Genomic DNA, 11,221 nt, shown 5'->3' with positions numbered 1-11,221 from the left:
CAGTGGACCATATATGTGTGGTTCTATTTCTAGAGTCTCTGTTTTATTCAAATGATCTGTATGTCTTTCCTTACACCAACACTGCCTTGATTACTGAGCTTTAGAGGAAGTCTTAAAATTAGGTACTAAACATCTTCCAACACTGTTTTTGTTTTTTGTGGTTTTTTTTAACTTTTCTAGGTCCTTTGTACTCCTACATAACTTTTAAATTTCAATATCCAATTCTTCATTTATAGCAAGTATACACAGACCTGAATTTTTATATATGCCTTGTGTTTTCTAATCCTGCTAAATTCAAATACAAGTTCTAGGGGCTCCTAGAGATTTCTTAGTATTTTCTCTGTAGATGATCATTTCATCTACATATAAAGATTTTGCTTCTACCTTGCCAATCCTATCCTAATTGTGTCATTTTATTGCCAAACTATTTTGGTGGGGCCTAGGTTTCAAAGTTTAATGGACACGTAAAGAGTAAGCATATCTGCTCTTGTTCCCCCACCTTAAGGAGAAAGCATTGTATCTTCTCCATTCATATAAGGCGTTCCTGCTGGAAGTATGGAGTACATGTCTTTAATCTGTTGAGAAGGTTCTGTTCTACTTCTAGTCTCCTGATAGCTTTTACCATGAACAGGTGTAGAATTTAGTCCAATACTTTTTCTCCAACTAGTGACAGGATCATATGGCTTTTTCCTTTCCTCTGTTAAAATGATGACTTTTGGGGGTGGATCCAATGCTGAACCAACACTGCCATCCCTATAACAAAACCACTTTCTACATACTGCTAGATCTGACTTCTAATAGTTTGTTTTGTTAAACAAATTTCTATCTATGTTCATACTTTTTTCTTCTATTATCTTTATCCAGTTTTAGGATTAGCACAATGTTGATTTCCTCAAATGAGAGGAGAAGTGTTCCTTCTTTTTTCTGCTTCAATTGTTTGATATAATTTATCAGTTAAAATGTATACGAGCCTGCTGTTGTCATATAGGTAGGTAGGTTTTCAAGCTAGGAATACACTTTCTTTAATAGGTGCTATTCAAATTTTATATTTCCTCCAGAGTTAGTTTCATTAATTTGTCTTCCAAGGTACTTCTTAGAAATTGTCCAATTTATTTCAAAAAAGATTTTTGTAATATGCTTTCTATATCCTTTTAAATTCTGTAAAATCTGTGGTAATGTCTCCTAGATCTTGATATTATAATTTTTAAAAGTATAATTGATATTGTGCAATAGGAAGAAAAGGTCTAAAGGAGCAGGGGAAGTGGGAGAGGTAGGGGAATGGAAAAAAGGGAAAAGAAAAAATATGAGAAAAGGAAAAAAATGGAAACAAACTCTTTGCAAATAGGGAAGGGTGGAGGGGATGAAGGGAGGGCAAGGGAAGGGGGAAAAAAAAGAGCCAAGAGACTCATGTAATGGTACAAGATCCCAATGATGGATGTAACTGTATTTTATACCTAAAATATACCAATAAAGTTAATGGAAAAAAAGAAAAGGAAAAAAAAATAGAAATAAAGCAGCAGGATCCCATGGGCAGACCATGAGATAGTCCACTCTGGGTTTTGTAATAAGGGGGTATTTTGTCTGTAGTGAATTTTTTTTTTATGTTGGGTCTTGCTATGTAGTTCAGCCTGGCCATGAACTCACTATACAGCCCAGGCTGGCATCAAATTCACAGCAATTCTTCTGCCTCAGCCTCCCGAGTGCTGGGATTACAGGCATATGCTACCATGCCTGCTGTAGTGAATTTTAAAACAATAGTAAAATGGGCCAGGGATTTAGCTCAATGGTTCTGCCACCTGCCTCATAAGTGCAAGGTCCCGAGTTCGATCCCCAGAAAAATAATACTAAAATTAGCTAAAAGTCACACTTTGTTATTGCCATTGTGTGGGCAATTCTAAACAAGGTCAGCAATAAAATACTCCTAGAAAATCTTTTTTTAAATTGCATTTAACATTTTTATTTTAGACAGCAAAAACAAAAATAAGCAAACAAACAACCAAAAAATGTGAAATAGGCTCATCAAATGATGTAAAGTCATCCTTTCCAGGGAAGCAGAAGGTAGACCCTACCACAAAAAAAAAGACGCTTAGGAAGTACACTAAAATAGTACCAGTTTAACTTCTGCAAATTCTAGGTTTTATTCACTTCCCTGTGGTAACCATAACAATGTAAGTTAGGCTTCCTTATAATTAACTATCACCTAAAATATAAAAATCCATTAATAAGCTAACAATTATCAGATTTGGTCTCACTGGAAATTCTTAACCACAAGTTTGTTTTTTTTTTCCTTTAAATGACGAATTGTCTTAGTATAAGTCACTGCATTTTTGTAACAAAAAAATGAAAACCACAACTATGCTACTGACTTAAACCCACTCTACTACTAGCAGGAAAACTTTTGGTTCTTCAGGAAAAAGTTAATTTTCATAATTATACTCCAATTATTACATGATGCAAAGAACCAAACTGCAGCAATGAATGAAATGCCTCAGAGAATCTGTGCATTCAGTGTATCTGACAGTAAAACTATAGTTAAAATGCTAGTTAAACAAATTGGCTTTTATGTCTCTCTTTTTTTTTTTTTTGGTACCGGGGATCAAACTTGGGTCCTTGTGCTTGTGCAGCAGGCAGTGAAACCACTGAGCTAAATCTCTGGCCCTACAAATTGGTCTTTAAAATATCAATTCTTTTAAAAAAAATTACTGAGGGGCAACCCACTTTCCAGTCCCCTTTCTGTCTCTCTTAGGCAGAAGCTTTCTTTCTCCCAATAAATTTTTCCTACTCTTAAAAAAAAAAATTACTGAGTCTACCAAGAAAATACAAAAACATAAGGTTGTAAGTAAATAATAGTTGTGTTTAGGCCATTACAGTGCAGGTTATCCTCAAGGCCACATACATCCTGCTTCACTGCTGCTTGCACTCTGCTGGGTTTTGCTCCTTCTTTGGGTCATAGTCTGGATCATTTTCCTCATCTTCTTCTTCCCCTTCCTCATCTGCTTCTTCACCTTCTTTATCATAATCATCATCATCATCTTCAATAGCTTCTCCAGTGAAGTACAACACCGATCTTGGAATTACATGCTCGCATAAAAAATGACCAATTTCAAAGTCTGCAGCAAGGATAGCTTCAGCATTATCATCCAGATCTCCACTCTCAGGAACTTCAGGAGGAGGAAAAAAATTAAAGAAATAATCATTGGAAATTGTTTTAGCCACAGTACAAACTGTCCCACATCTCTTATGTTTCTGCTTCTTTTTAATGGTTTTCAAAGTGACATTCTTTCCTTTTTTCCAATCTATTTGGCACCCTGTACAGCCCATAATTTCTGGTCCATCAAATGAAAAGGGATCAGAATCATCTGGTTCAGATCTCATCCTATACGTCTTTGTCAACACTTCATTTGTGAAATATTCATTGGGTTCAAAGTGAAATTCTAAAATAAAACTCATAGGCTGGCCAGCATCTGAGAACTTCACTTTAATGTCCTTCAAAGGCTTCAGAATTGGTTCATCACGTTCCTGAACCATGTCACTGAGCAAGTCAACATTCTTAAAAACATTCAACCAAAATTCAGGAATTGCTTTAGGATCTTCTTTTTCTTCATCTTTTTTTTTTCTTTCTTCAATCTTGGCCTTTCTTTCAGCTCCTCTGAAACTTCTTCTTCCTCATCTGGTTTCCACTCACATTCTTCTTCCGGAGGTTCATAAATTGCATTAATGATCTCAAATCACTTATCAAATAGAGGTTGGTAGAGAACAGCATACTTCCTTTCAAGATCATGAACTTCCTCATAGAATTGGGCTTCTATCTGTGCACATTTTACTTGAAGGTTTTTGAGAGCATTCACTCTTCTTTTAACTACCCTAGGCAAGCTTTCAATGTATCTTGTTGGTGTGTCTACCAGACCATCAAGTCTTTCTTGAAGGGCTGCAAGAATCTGAGGATTTTGCATCATCTGAACAGTGAACTTATACGCTTTGATTTGTGTTTCTTCTACTTCTACTTCTTCAACATCATCCAAATCTTGATCAAGCTCAGGCTGTTCTTTGTTGTCAATGTCTGCCATGTTGTAAGAACTGCAAATTATCAGAGGCTAGTTCACAGAGTCAGGGGGCCGGAGCTGCACAGGGAGTGACTAAGGGCAGCCTCAGCGGCAGGAGGAGCAGGAGATGGCACCACGAGCAGATGGCCCTAAAAAACTTAGAAAATCTTTCATTGGTCTAAGTTTAGATTGATGCAATTGATGCAGTTATTGCAGTGCTTTAATAATAAATGTGCGCCGGGCTTCGGCGCCGGCAAGTGCAGGCGGAGGAGGACAAGGGCTGAGTCGCATGCACGCAGGGCCTCTCTCTCCCTGCTGCTCCCTCCACGCTCAAAGCCCACGAGGCCGAGGCCGCCTCTCTGCCCTGAACAATGGGCCTATGGGCCTAGGTGCGCGGGGTGCTCGGGCTGCGTTGCTCCTGGGGACGCTGCAGGTGCTGGCCCTCGCGGGGGCCGCCCAGCCCCCGGAATCTCCAAATACAGATTCCTGTGCCTCTGCACAACTCCAGTGGTAACCTATCAGAGACCATGCCTTCCAGCAATACAAGCACATCTAACAGCAGCAGCACCGTAAAACCATTAACTCCAGTTTCCTTGGTCTCAATCAACGTGACAGCTGTCACCATGAAATCTACTTCTAAAATGGCAACAACAGGAGTCTCAACCAATACAACAACTCCCACCACCTCAAAGTCTACAACTAAAGCAACGAGTATTTCACAAAACTATCCCAGATGTCAACACCCATGATGACCACAACCCACACTAGTTTGGTGACACTGCTAACCACAACTGTTCATTCTAAAGAAAATAGAGGATCAAAATTTGATACTGGCAGCTTTGTTGGTGGTATTGTATTGATCCTGGGAGTTTTATCTATTCTTTTTTTGGATCAAACTCGGGTCCTTGCACTTGCGCAGCAGACAGCGAAACCACTGAGCTAAATCCCCGGCCCTTATCTATTCTTTACATTGGATGTAAAATGTAGGAAAGAAGACTGATGCAGCTCTGTAATTTTGGCTTATTAGTTTAAAACAATGTTCTCTTAAAAGTAGTATAAACGGAGCTCAGTGGTTTCACTGCCTGGTGGTTCTTGTATTTCCTTAAATGGTGGCATCACGTTCATCAATGGTTCTATACCAAATGCCTCTTCTTGAATAATACATTTTACATCCAATGTAAAGAATAGATAAGGGCCGGAGATTTAGCTCAGTGGTTTTGCTGCCTGCTGCGCAAGTGCAAGGACCCGAGTTCGATCCCCGGTACCAAAAAAATAATAGTATAAACGGACCATGTATATGATGTATTGCATAATATGTGAAGATTCCTCATAGTTACTAAAGGTAAAAATATCTGTAAAATCAGTCTTGGCATTACTTTGGTCAGCTGGCAACCTGGGTAGAAGCATGTTTTAACCCTAATGGCATTTTTATTTATAAACCAGATTAAATTATAGACAAACATCTTAAAAACCCAAAAAGAAAAAGAAACCAAAAAGGAAAATTATTGAGCTCAAACAACACAGTTGTATGTATTGTAATAAATTGAATGGACAAACACATAAGACAATTTGTTTATAAACTAGAGTGCACGTGGATGTACTTGGCCAAGTTGAATTATAATAACTTTTTGTAGCTATAAATAAGACTAGTCAGAACATTTTAAATCAAGCAACAGAGATCTCTTGTCATAAGGAACAAAACCCTTTTACCCATAATTAATATATTTTATTTTGTGGTAAGAATCTCGGAAACTCTGTGCCCTCTTCCTTATTAACCCTCTGGCTCAGTCACATCTATCACCTACTCAAACCTTTTTCTAACAGTGTTTGTTTGGGGGATCCCGCCTCCACAGGAGCCGACTCTAAAGCAGCTTTATTGTTCTTCCTATTTTACCTTTAGTGGTCTGTACTTTAGAATTTATTTGTCTCCAAAAGGGGGAGTCATTGTATCTGACCTGGGGCATGTAGATTACAGGATTTAAAATGAAGTATCTCTCCCAAGGAGGAGAACTGGACTTTTAGGCATAATTAAAAAGGAATGTGTGAACAGAAAGACATCCTAGTTATGGCCTAAGGGTTGTGAGAAATAGTGAATTACCTCTTCTCCACTGACTTTTTGCTGGGGTATGATGACTGGAAGGAAGGCTAGGGTTGAAAAAGAACAATCAAGAGACATCCCACGTGCTGGGGATTTAGCTCAATGGTTCTGCCTCCTGCCTCGAAAGCACAAGGACCAGAGTTTGATCCCTGGTACCAAAAAAAAAAAGAATAATTTGTCCCTCTATTGAATCAGGAGCTAGGGATGCATGTTTTACCAATGCCTTTTGTAAATGATCTAAGAAGGCAGTAGAGTCTTTATCTTTTTCTTGATAAACAGTCAATAACCTAAAATAATGGAAGGGCTTAATTTTTGTCCTTCTTAGGCCTTCTAGGACATATGCCTGAAAATGTCTTTTATTCCAATCTCCTGTTTGGTTGGCAGGCCAATGGAGATCTTATATAGGAACTGCTTATGTTCCAGTACGAACCAACTAGTTGTTCCCGAAAATGTCTGTCTTCTGGTTTCTTAAAATTAACAATATGATATTCATCCCCAAATGTGATAGCAGCTTGTAGTGCTGCTTATCTCTCATTAAAAGTTAATGTTTGGTTAAAGAGTAACATCACATCTTTCCAGTCCAGTTCATAGGTCTGAATAAGTCCTCTAAAGACCTCAATGTACTTATTGGGGTCATTTGAAAACTTTCCTAGATCTTGTTTGATCTGTCTTAGGTCACTGAGGGGAAAGGACACATAAACACAGGTATGGCAGCTGAATTTGTCATATATCTCCTGTGGTTTACATTTACATTTTGAACACAAATAAGGATTATCTTTAAGGATTATTACATTAAGAAATGCAAAGAAAATTTGAAAGTAAAGCAATTCTGACCATTTTTGCTTATAGTACAATTCTAATTGTGAGATAGCATCATAATCAATACTTCCCATTTTGGCTCTAAAGGATAGGCAGGCCATGCACAGGTGCAGAAGAATGTTAGGCTACTTTTCCTCAAGGTGTGAGAGTCAAACCTTTTCTAGTGTTTAAGAATACATTCCACTCCCCAGTAAAATGAGAGCAACTACAGAAAGAGAGAGAGAGAGAGAGAGAGAGAGAGAGAGAGAGAGAGAGAGAGAGAGAGAGAGAGAGAGAGAGAGAGAGAGAAAGAAAGAAAGAAAGAAAGAAAGAAAGAAACCATTCCAAAGGAGTAAGGGATTTTGATATTGAGTTCCCCATTGTCTGAAGTGCAAAAAGAAAGGCATCCCTAAAATTTCTAATTGATTTCTGTGCCCTCACCACATCCGCCAAGTAAATTCCACTCCAGGGCAGGTGGCTGTTCTCTGGAGAGAGGGCAAAAGATAAATCTGACCAGAGTAACTACCCTCATCCTGGTGCAAAATCGTTTTTTTTTTAATTTTTTATTTTATCCCATTCCCTCTCCCCTCCCTATGTACAAACACTTTGTTTCCATTTTTTCCTTCTATTTTCACTTTTTTCTTATCCCTTCCCCTTCCTTTCTCTCTTCCTCCTCTCTAGTTCCCCTTCCCATTTGAACATTTTCTTCCCATTGCCCAGTATCTATTATGCATTTTTGTCCTTATTTCCACTTTCACTTTCTCACATCAGAGAAACAATGTAGTATTTAAACATGTGTGTCCAATTTATTTCACTGAAGAGTATGGTCTCAAGGTCCATCCATTTAGCTATAAATATCTGAAGCTCATCCTTCTTTATGGCAGAGCAGTACTCCATTGTATTTAAAAAAAAAAAAAAAAAACACTGGGCCAGGGATTTAGCTCAGTGGCACTGCACCTGCCTTGCAAGCACAAGGTCCTGAGTTTGAGCCCCGGTACCAAAAAAACCCCCCACATCTTCCTTATCTATTTATTAGTTGATGGGCATTTGGGCTGTTTCCAAGCTTTAGCTATTATGAACTGTGCTGCTATAAACATGGGTGCACATATGTCACTGTGGTAGGATGCTTTCATTTCTTTTGGGAAGATACCAAGAAGAGAAATATCTAGGTCAAATGGAACCTCTAGTTTTAGGTTTGTGAGAACTCTCCACACTGATTTCCACAGTGGTTGCGCCAGCCTACACTCCCACCAACAGTGGAGAAGGGTTCTTTTTTCCCCACAGCCCCACCAGCATGTTATTAATTTTTTGATAGCAGTCATTCTTTCTGGAGTGAGATGGAATCTCAGTGTAGTTTTAATTTGTATCTCTTGAATGACCAGTGAAGTTGAACATTTTTTCATATATTTATTTGCCATTTCTACGTCTTTATCTAAGAAGTGTCTTTTCATTTCAGGTGCCCATTTTTGGAGGGTCTTATTTTTTTAGTTCTTTTTTTTTGGTTTTTTTGGTACCAGGTACTCAGGTCCTTGCATTTGTGGGGCAGGTGGGGGAATCACTGAGCTAAATCCCTGGCCTCTTGAGTTCTTTATATATTCTAGGTAAGTCCTTTATCTGATGAATAGCTGTTAAAATTTTTTTCCAACACTGTGGGTTATCTCTGTGTTTTCTTTTGCTATACAAAAGCTTTGTAATCAGATGAAGTTCTATGGCTGGGGATTTAGCTCAGTGGTTCCAGTGCCTGCCTCACAAGCGCAAGGTGCTCAGTTCAATCCCCAGTACCAAAAAAAAAAAAGAAAAAGAAAGAAAGAAAGAAAAGATGAACTTCTAGTTTTTGATTCTTGTAATATGTTCCATGCAGTCTGGTTTTGTTCATGAAGTCTTTGCCTACTCCTATGTCCTCAAGCATTCTACCTATTCCCTCTTCCAGAAAATTTAGTGTTTCTGTTTTAATATTTAGATCTTTGATCCATTTCAATTTTAGTTTAGTGCATGGTGAAAGATATGGGTCTAGTTTTAATCTTTGTCATGTGGAAAGCCAGTTTTTGCAGAACTATTTATTAAAGAGGCTATCTTTCTTTGGTGCACAATCTTATTTTCCCCAGGAGCTTGTTCTTACTACAGTAGGTGTTTTTAAAAGCATAGGTTACAAATGATTTTAGCCATAAGGATCATGTTTAGAGAAGGAAGCAATGGTAGCAAAACCAATAATCAAGAGATCGAAAGCTTTGTTTTCCAATTCTTTGAGAGTGAGGAAACTAGATAAAAGGGCAAATTAGAGCACTTTTCCCCCTGTAAAGGAGATCCACTTCCAGACATAGGTAAAGTCAAGATAATGGCTCAGAAGGTCCTGCCCTGGACCCTAGGGCAAAGTTCCTGAGACCTTTATGTCATTTATCCAATCACTTAGGCAATCTTCCTCAGCAGCAAGTCAAGGCTATATTTAATTTAAAGTCCATTTTGAAATTTTATATCTCTACATCTGTAGCATACTTATAAAGCTCATAGGTTGAAATCCATACCCATCACCTAGCAACCACATTTTACATGTTAGTAAAGGCATGTTTAAGTTTTCTACACGTACATAAAAGAGAAAGTCTCTCTAAATCTAAAATCTCTTTTTAATTCTCCCTTGACTCTTAGTATATTGCTGCAAGCACCTCAGCCTGAGATCTCCTGTAGAGAGGTGTGGTCTAACATTAAGGAGTTCTAAAGTTAACTCTCAATGATTTGGAGAAAAGTTTAGAGGGAGTTTTAATCTAGCAAAGATTTGTCAAGGCATCTAGAACATTACTGCTCGTATTTGTGCCTGGCCCCATGGGGTTTGCCTCATTAGTAGAATGAGAATAGTCCAAACCTGTAGTTCAACCTCCCCCCACACTGGGGATCAAACTCAGTACCTTGCACTTGCAAAGCAGGCTCAGCACCCCTAAGCTAAATCCCTGGCCCCAGCTCAACTCTTAAGGGAGGCTTCAGAAAGGGTCCTGACAGCCTCATTTTAGATCACTCTGAGACAGGAGATACCTGATGATCACTAAGTCACCTTTTATCTCACTGAGAAGTGCAGGTAGGGACAAGAGATATGTGGAGATTCTCTGCTGATTACCCATTTTCCACTGAGGGACCTTTGCATATCTCCTACAGAGTAGCCCCAGCCATGACCCCTCAGTTGTCATCTGTTTTTGCTCTTTCCACACAGAGATCTGTCTCTAGAAAGGAATCTAACTGCCCATCTGGTCAACATTTAATCTACAACTTATTAGCAAAAGTATTTTTCTCTCCTACACACAAATGGTAAGAACCAGACCCACTGATATAAGACAGATAGATGCAACTCCCGAACTTGCTAGATATACAAAGTGTAAGTTTGTGTTCTCTAAAATCGAAGAATGAATTCTAGGAACAATGAAGGTTAAGAGTAGGAAAAATTTATTGAGAGAAAGATAGCTTCTGGCTAAGAGAGACAGAAGGGGGACCAGAAAGTGGGTTGCCCACTCATGCAACTTCTGAAAGGTGTTTTATGGGACAAAGCCACGAGGTGAGGTGGGTTCAAGGTGGTGGGACAAAACTATAGTCAAATAAATGAGATTACAAGTCGCTTAGGTAATATTGACCCAATGAGAAATCACAAGGTGGACAAAAATATGAACAACCAATAAGATTACAACAAGTATAGTCACTTAAATAATATTGATTAAATGGTGATTCAATGGGGAAACAAGTCACAGAGCAAGTGGATAAGGATTTTTGGCAGTAAGGGGTGAGTCAGGGATCTTTCTTGGAAGATCTTGGTCCCCCATCCAGGTGATTGATACCTATTAATATCAATCACTGCTATTCATGCTATGTGGGTGTGGTAGTTTCTTTTCTTCTACAATGCTAGCTTTCAGTGAATGTGTCTTGATTGTCCTCCATGTTGTTGGCTCTTTGACTGTCCTCCATGATGGCTCCTCGAGGGCCAGCCCTGTCTAACTGCCTACAAGATATCTAATTAACTTACTGATAAGAGTTCTCTACCAGACAAAATGGCCCCAATGGTCCTACATTCTAAAATGGCTCCCGTTCCTAAAATGGTTCCTATTACAGAAATAAGCCACTTTGGAAAAGTGAAATCTACCCCCTCTGGAGAAGCAAAACCTAACTTGTTGCTCCACCCTGCTACCCATGTGATCCTCCCTTTCTAATCACCCAGTGTCCCATTGCTCAACTCTCACAATACTCTCCCTGCTGCACTGCCCTATATAAGGGCAGTTGACCGGTTAGTCTCGCTGTCTCTTGCCAT

General features: G+C 38.8%; 2 pseudogenes; one reads left to right on the top strand and one right to left on the bottom strand.

Moving 5' to 3' along the window:
• Positions 1-2,794: 2,794 nt before the first annotated feature.
• LOC101715372 (nucleosome assembly protein 1-like 1 pseudogene) lies at positions 2,795-4,082 on the bottom strand (annotated as a pseudogene).
• Positions 4,083-4,422: 340 nt separating this feature from the next.
• On the top strand, positions 4,423-4,986 carry LOC101698116 (porimin pseudogene; annotated as a pseudogene).
• The last annotated feature ends 6,235 nt before the right edge of the window (positions 4,987-11,221 follow it).

The sequence above is a fragment of the Heterocephalus glaber genome, unplaced genomic scaffold, assembly GCF_053883595.1.
Source record: "Heterocephalus glaber isolate CG9 unplaced genomic scaffold, H.glaber_assembly_v1.0 deba00001060, whole genome shotgun sequence".
NCBI lineage: Eukaryota > Metazoa > Chordata > Mammalia > Rodentia > Bathyergidae > Heterocephalus > Heterocephalus glaber.
This window is presented reverse-complemented; position numbering and strand designations above follow the sequence as displayed.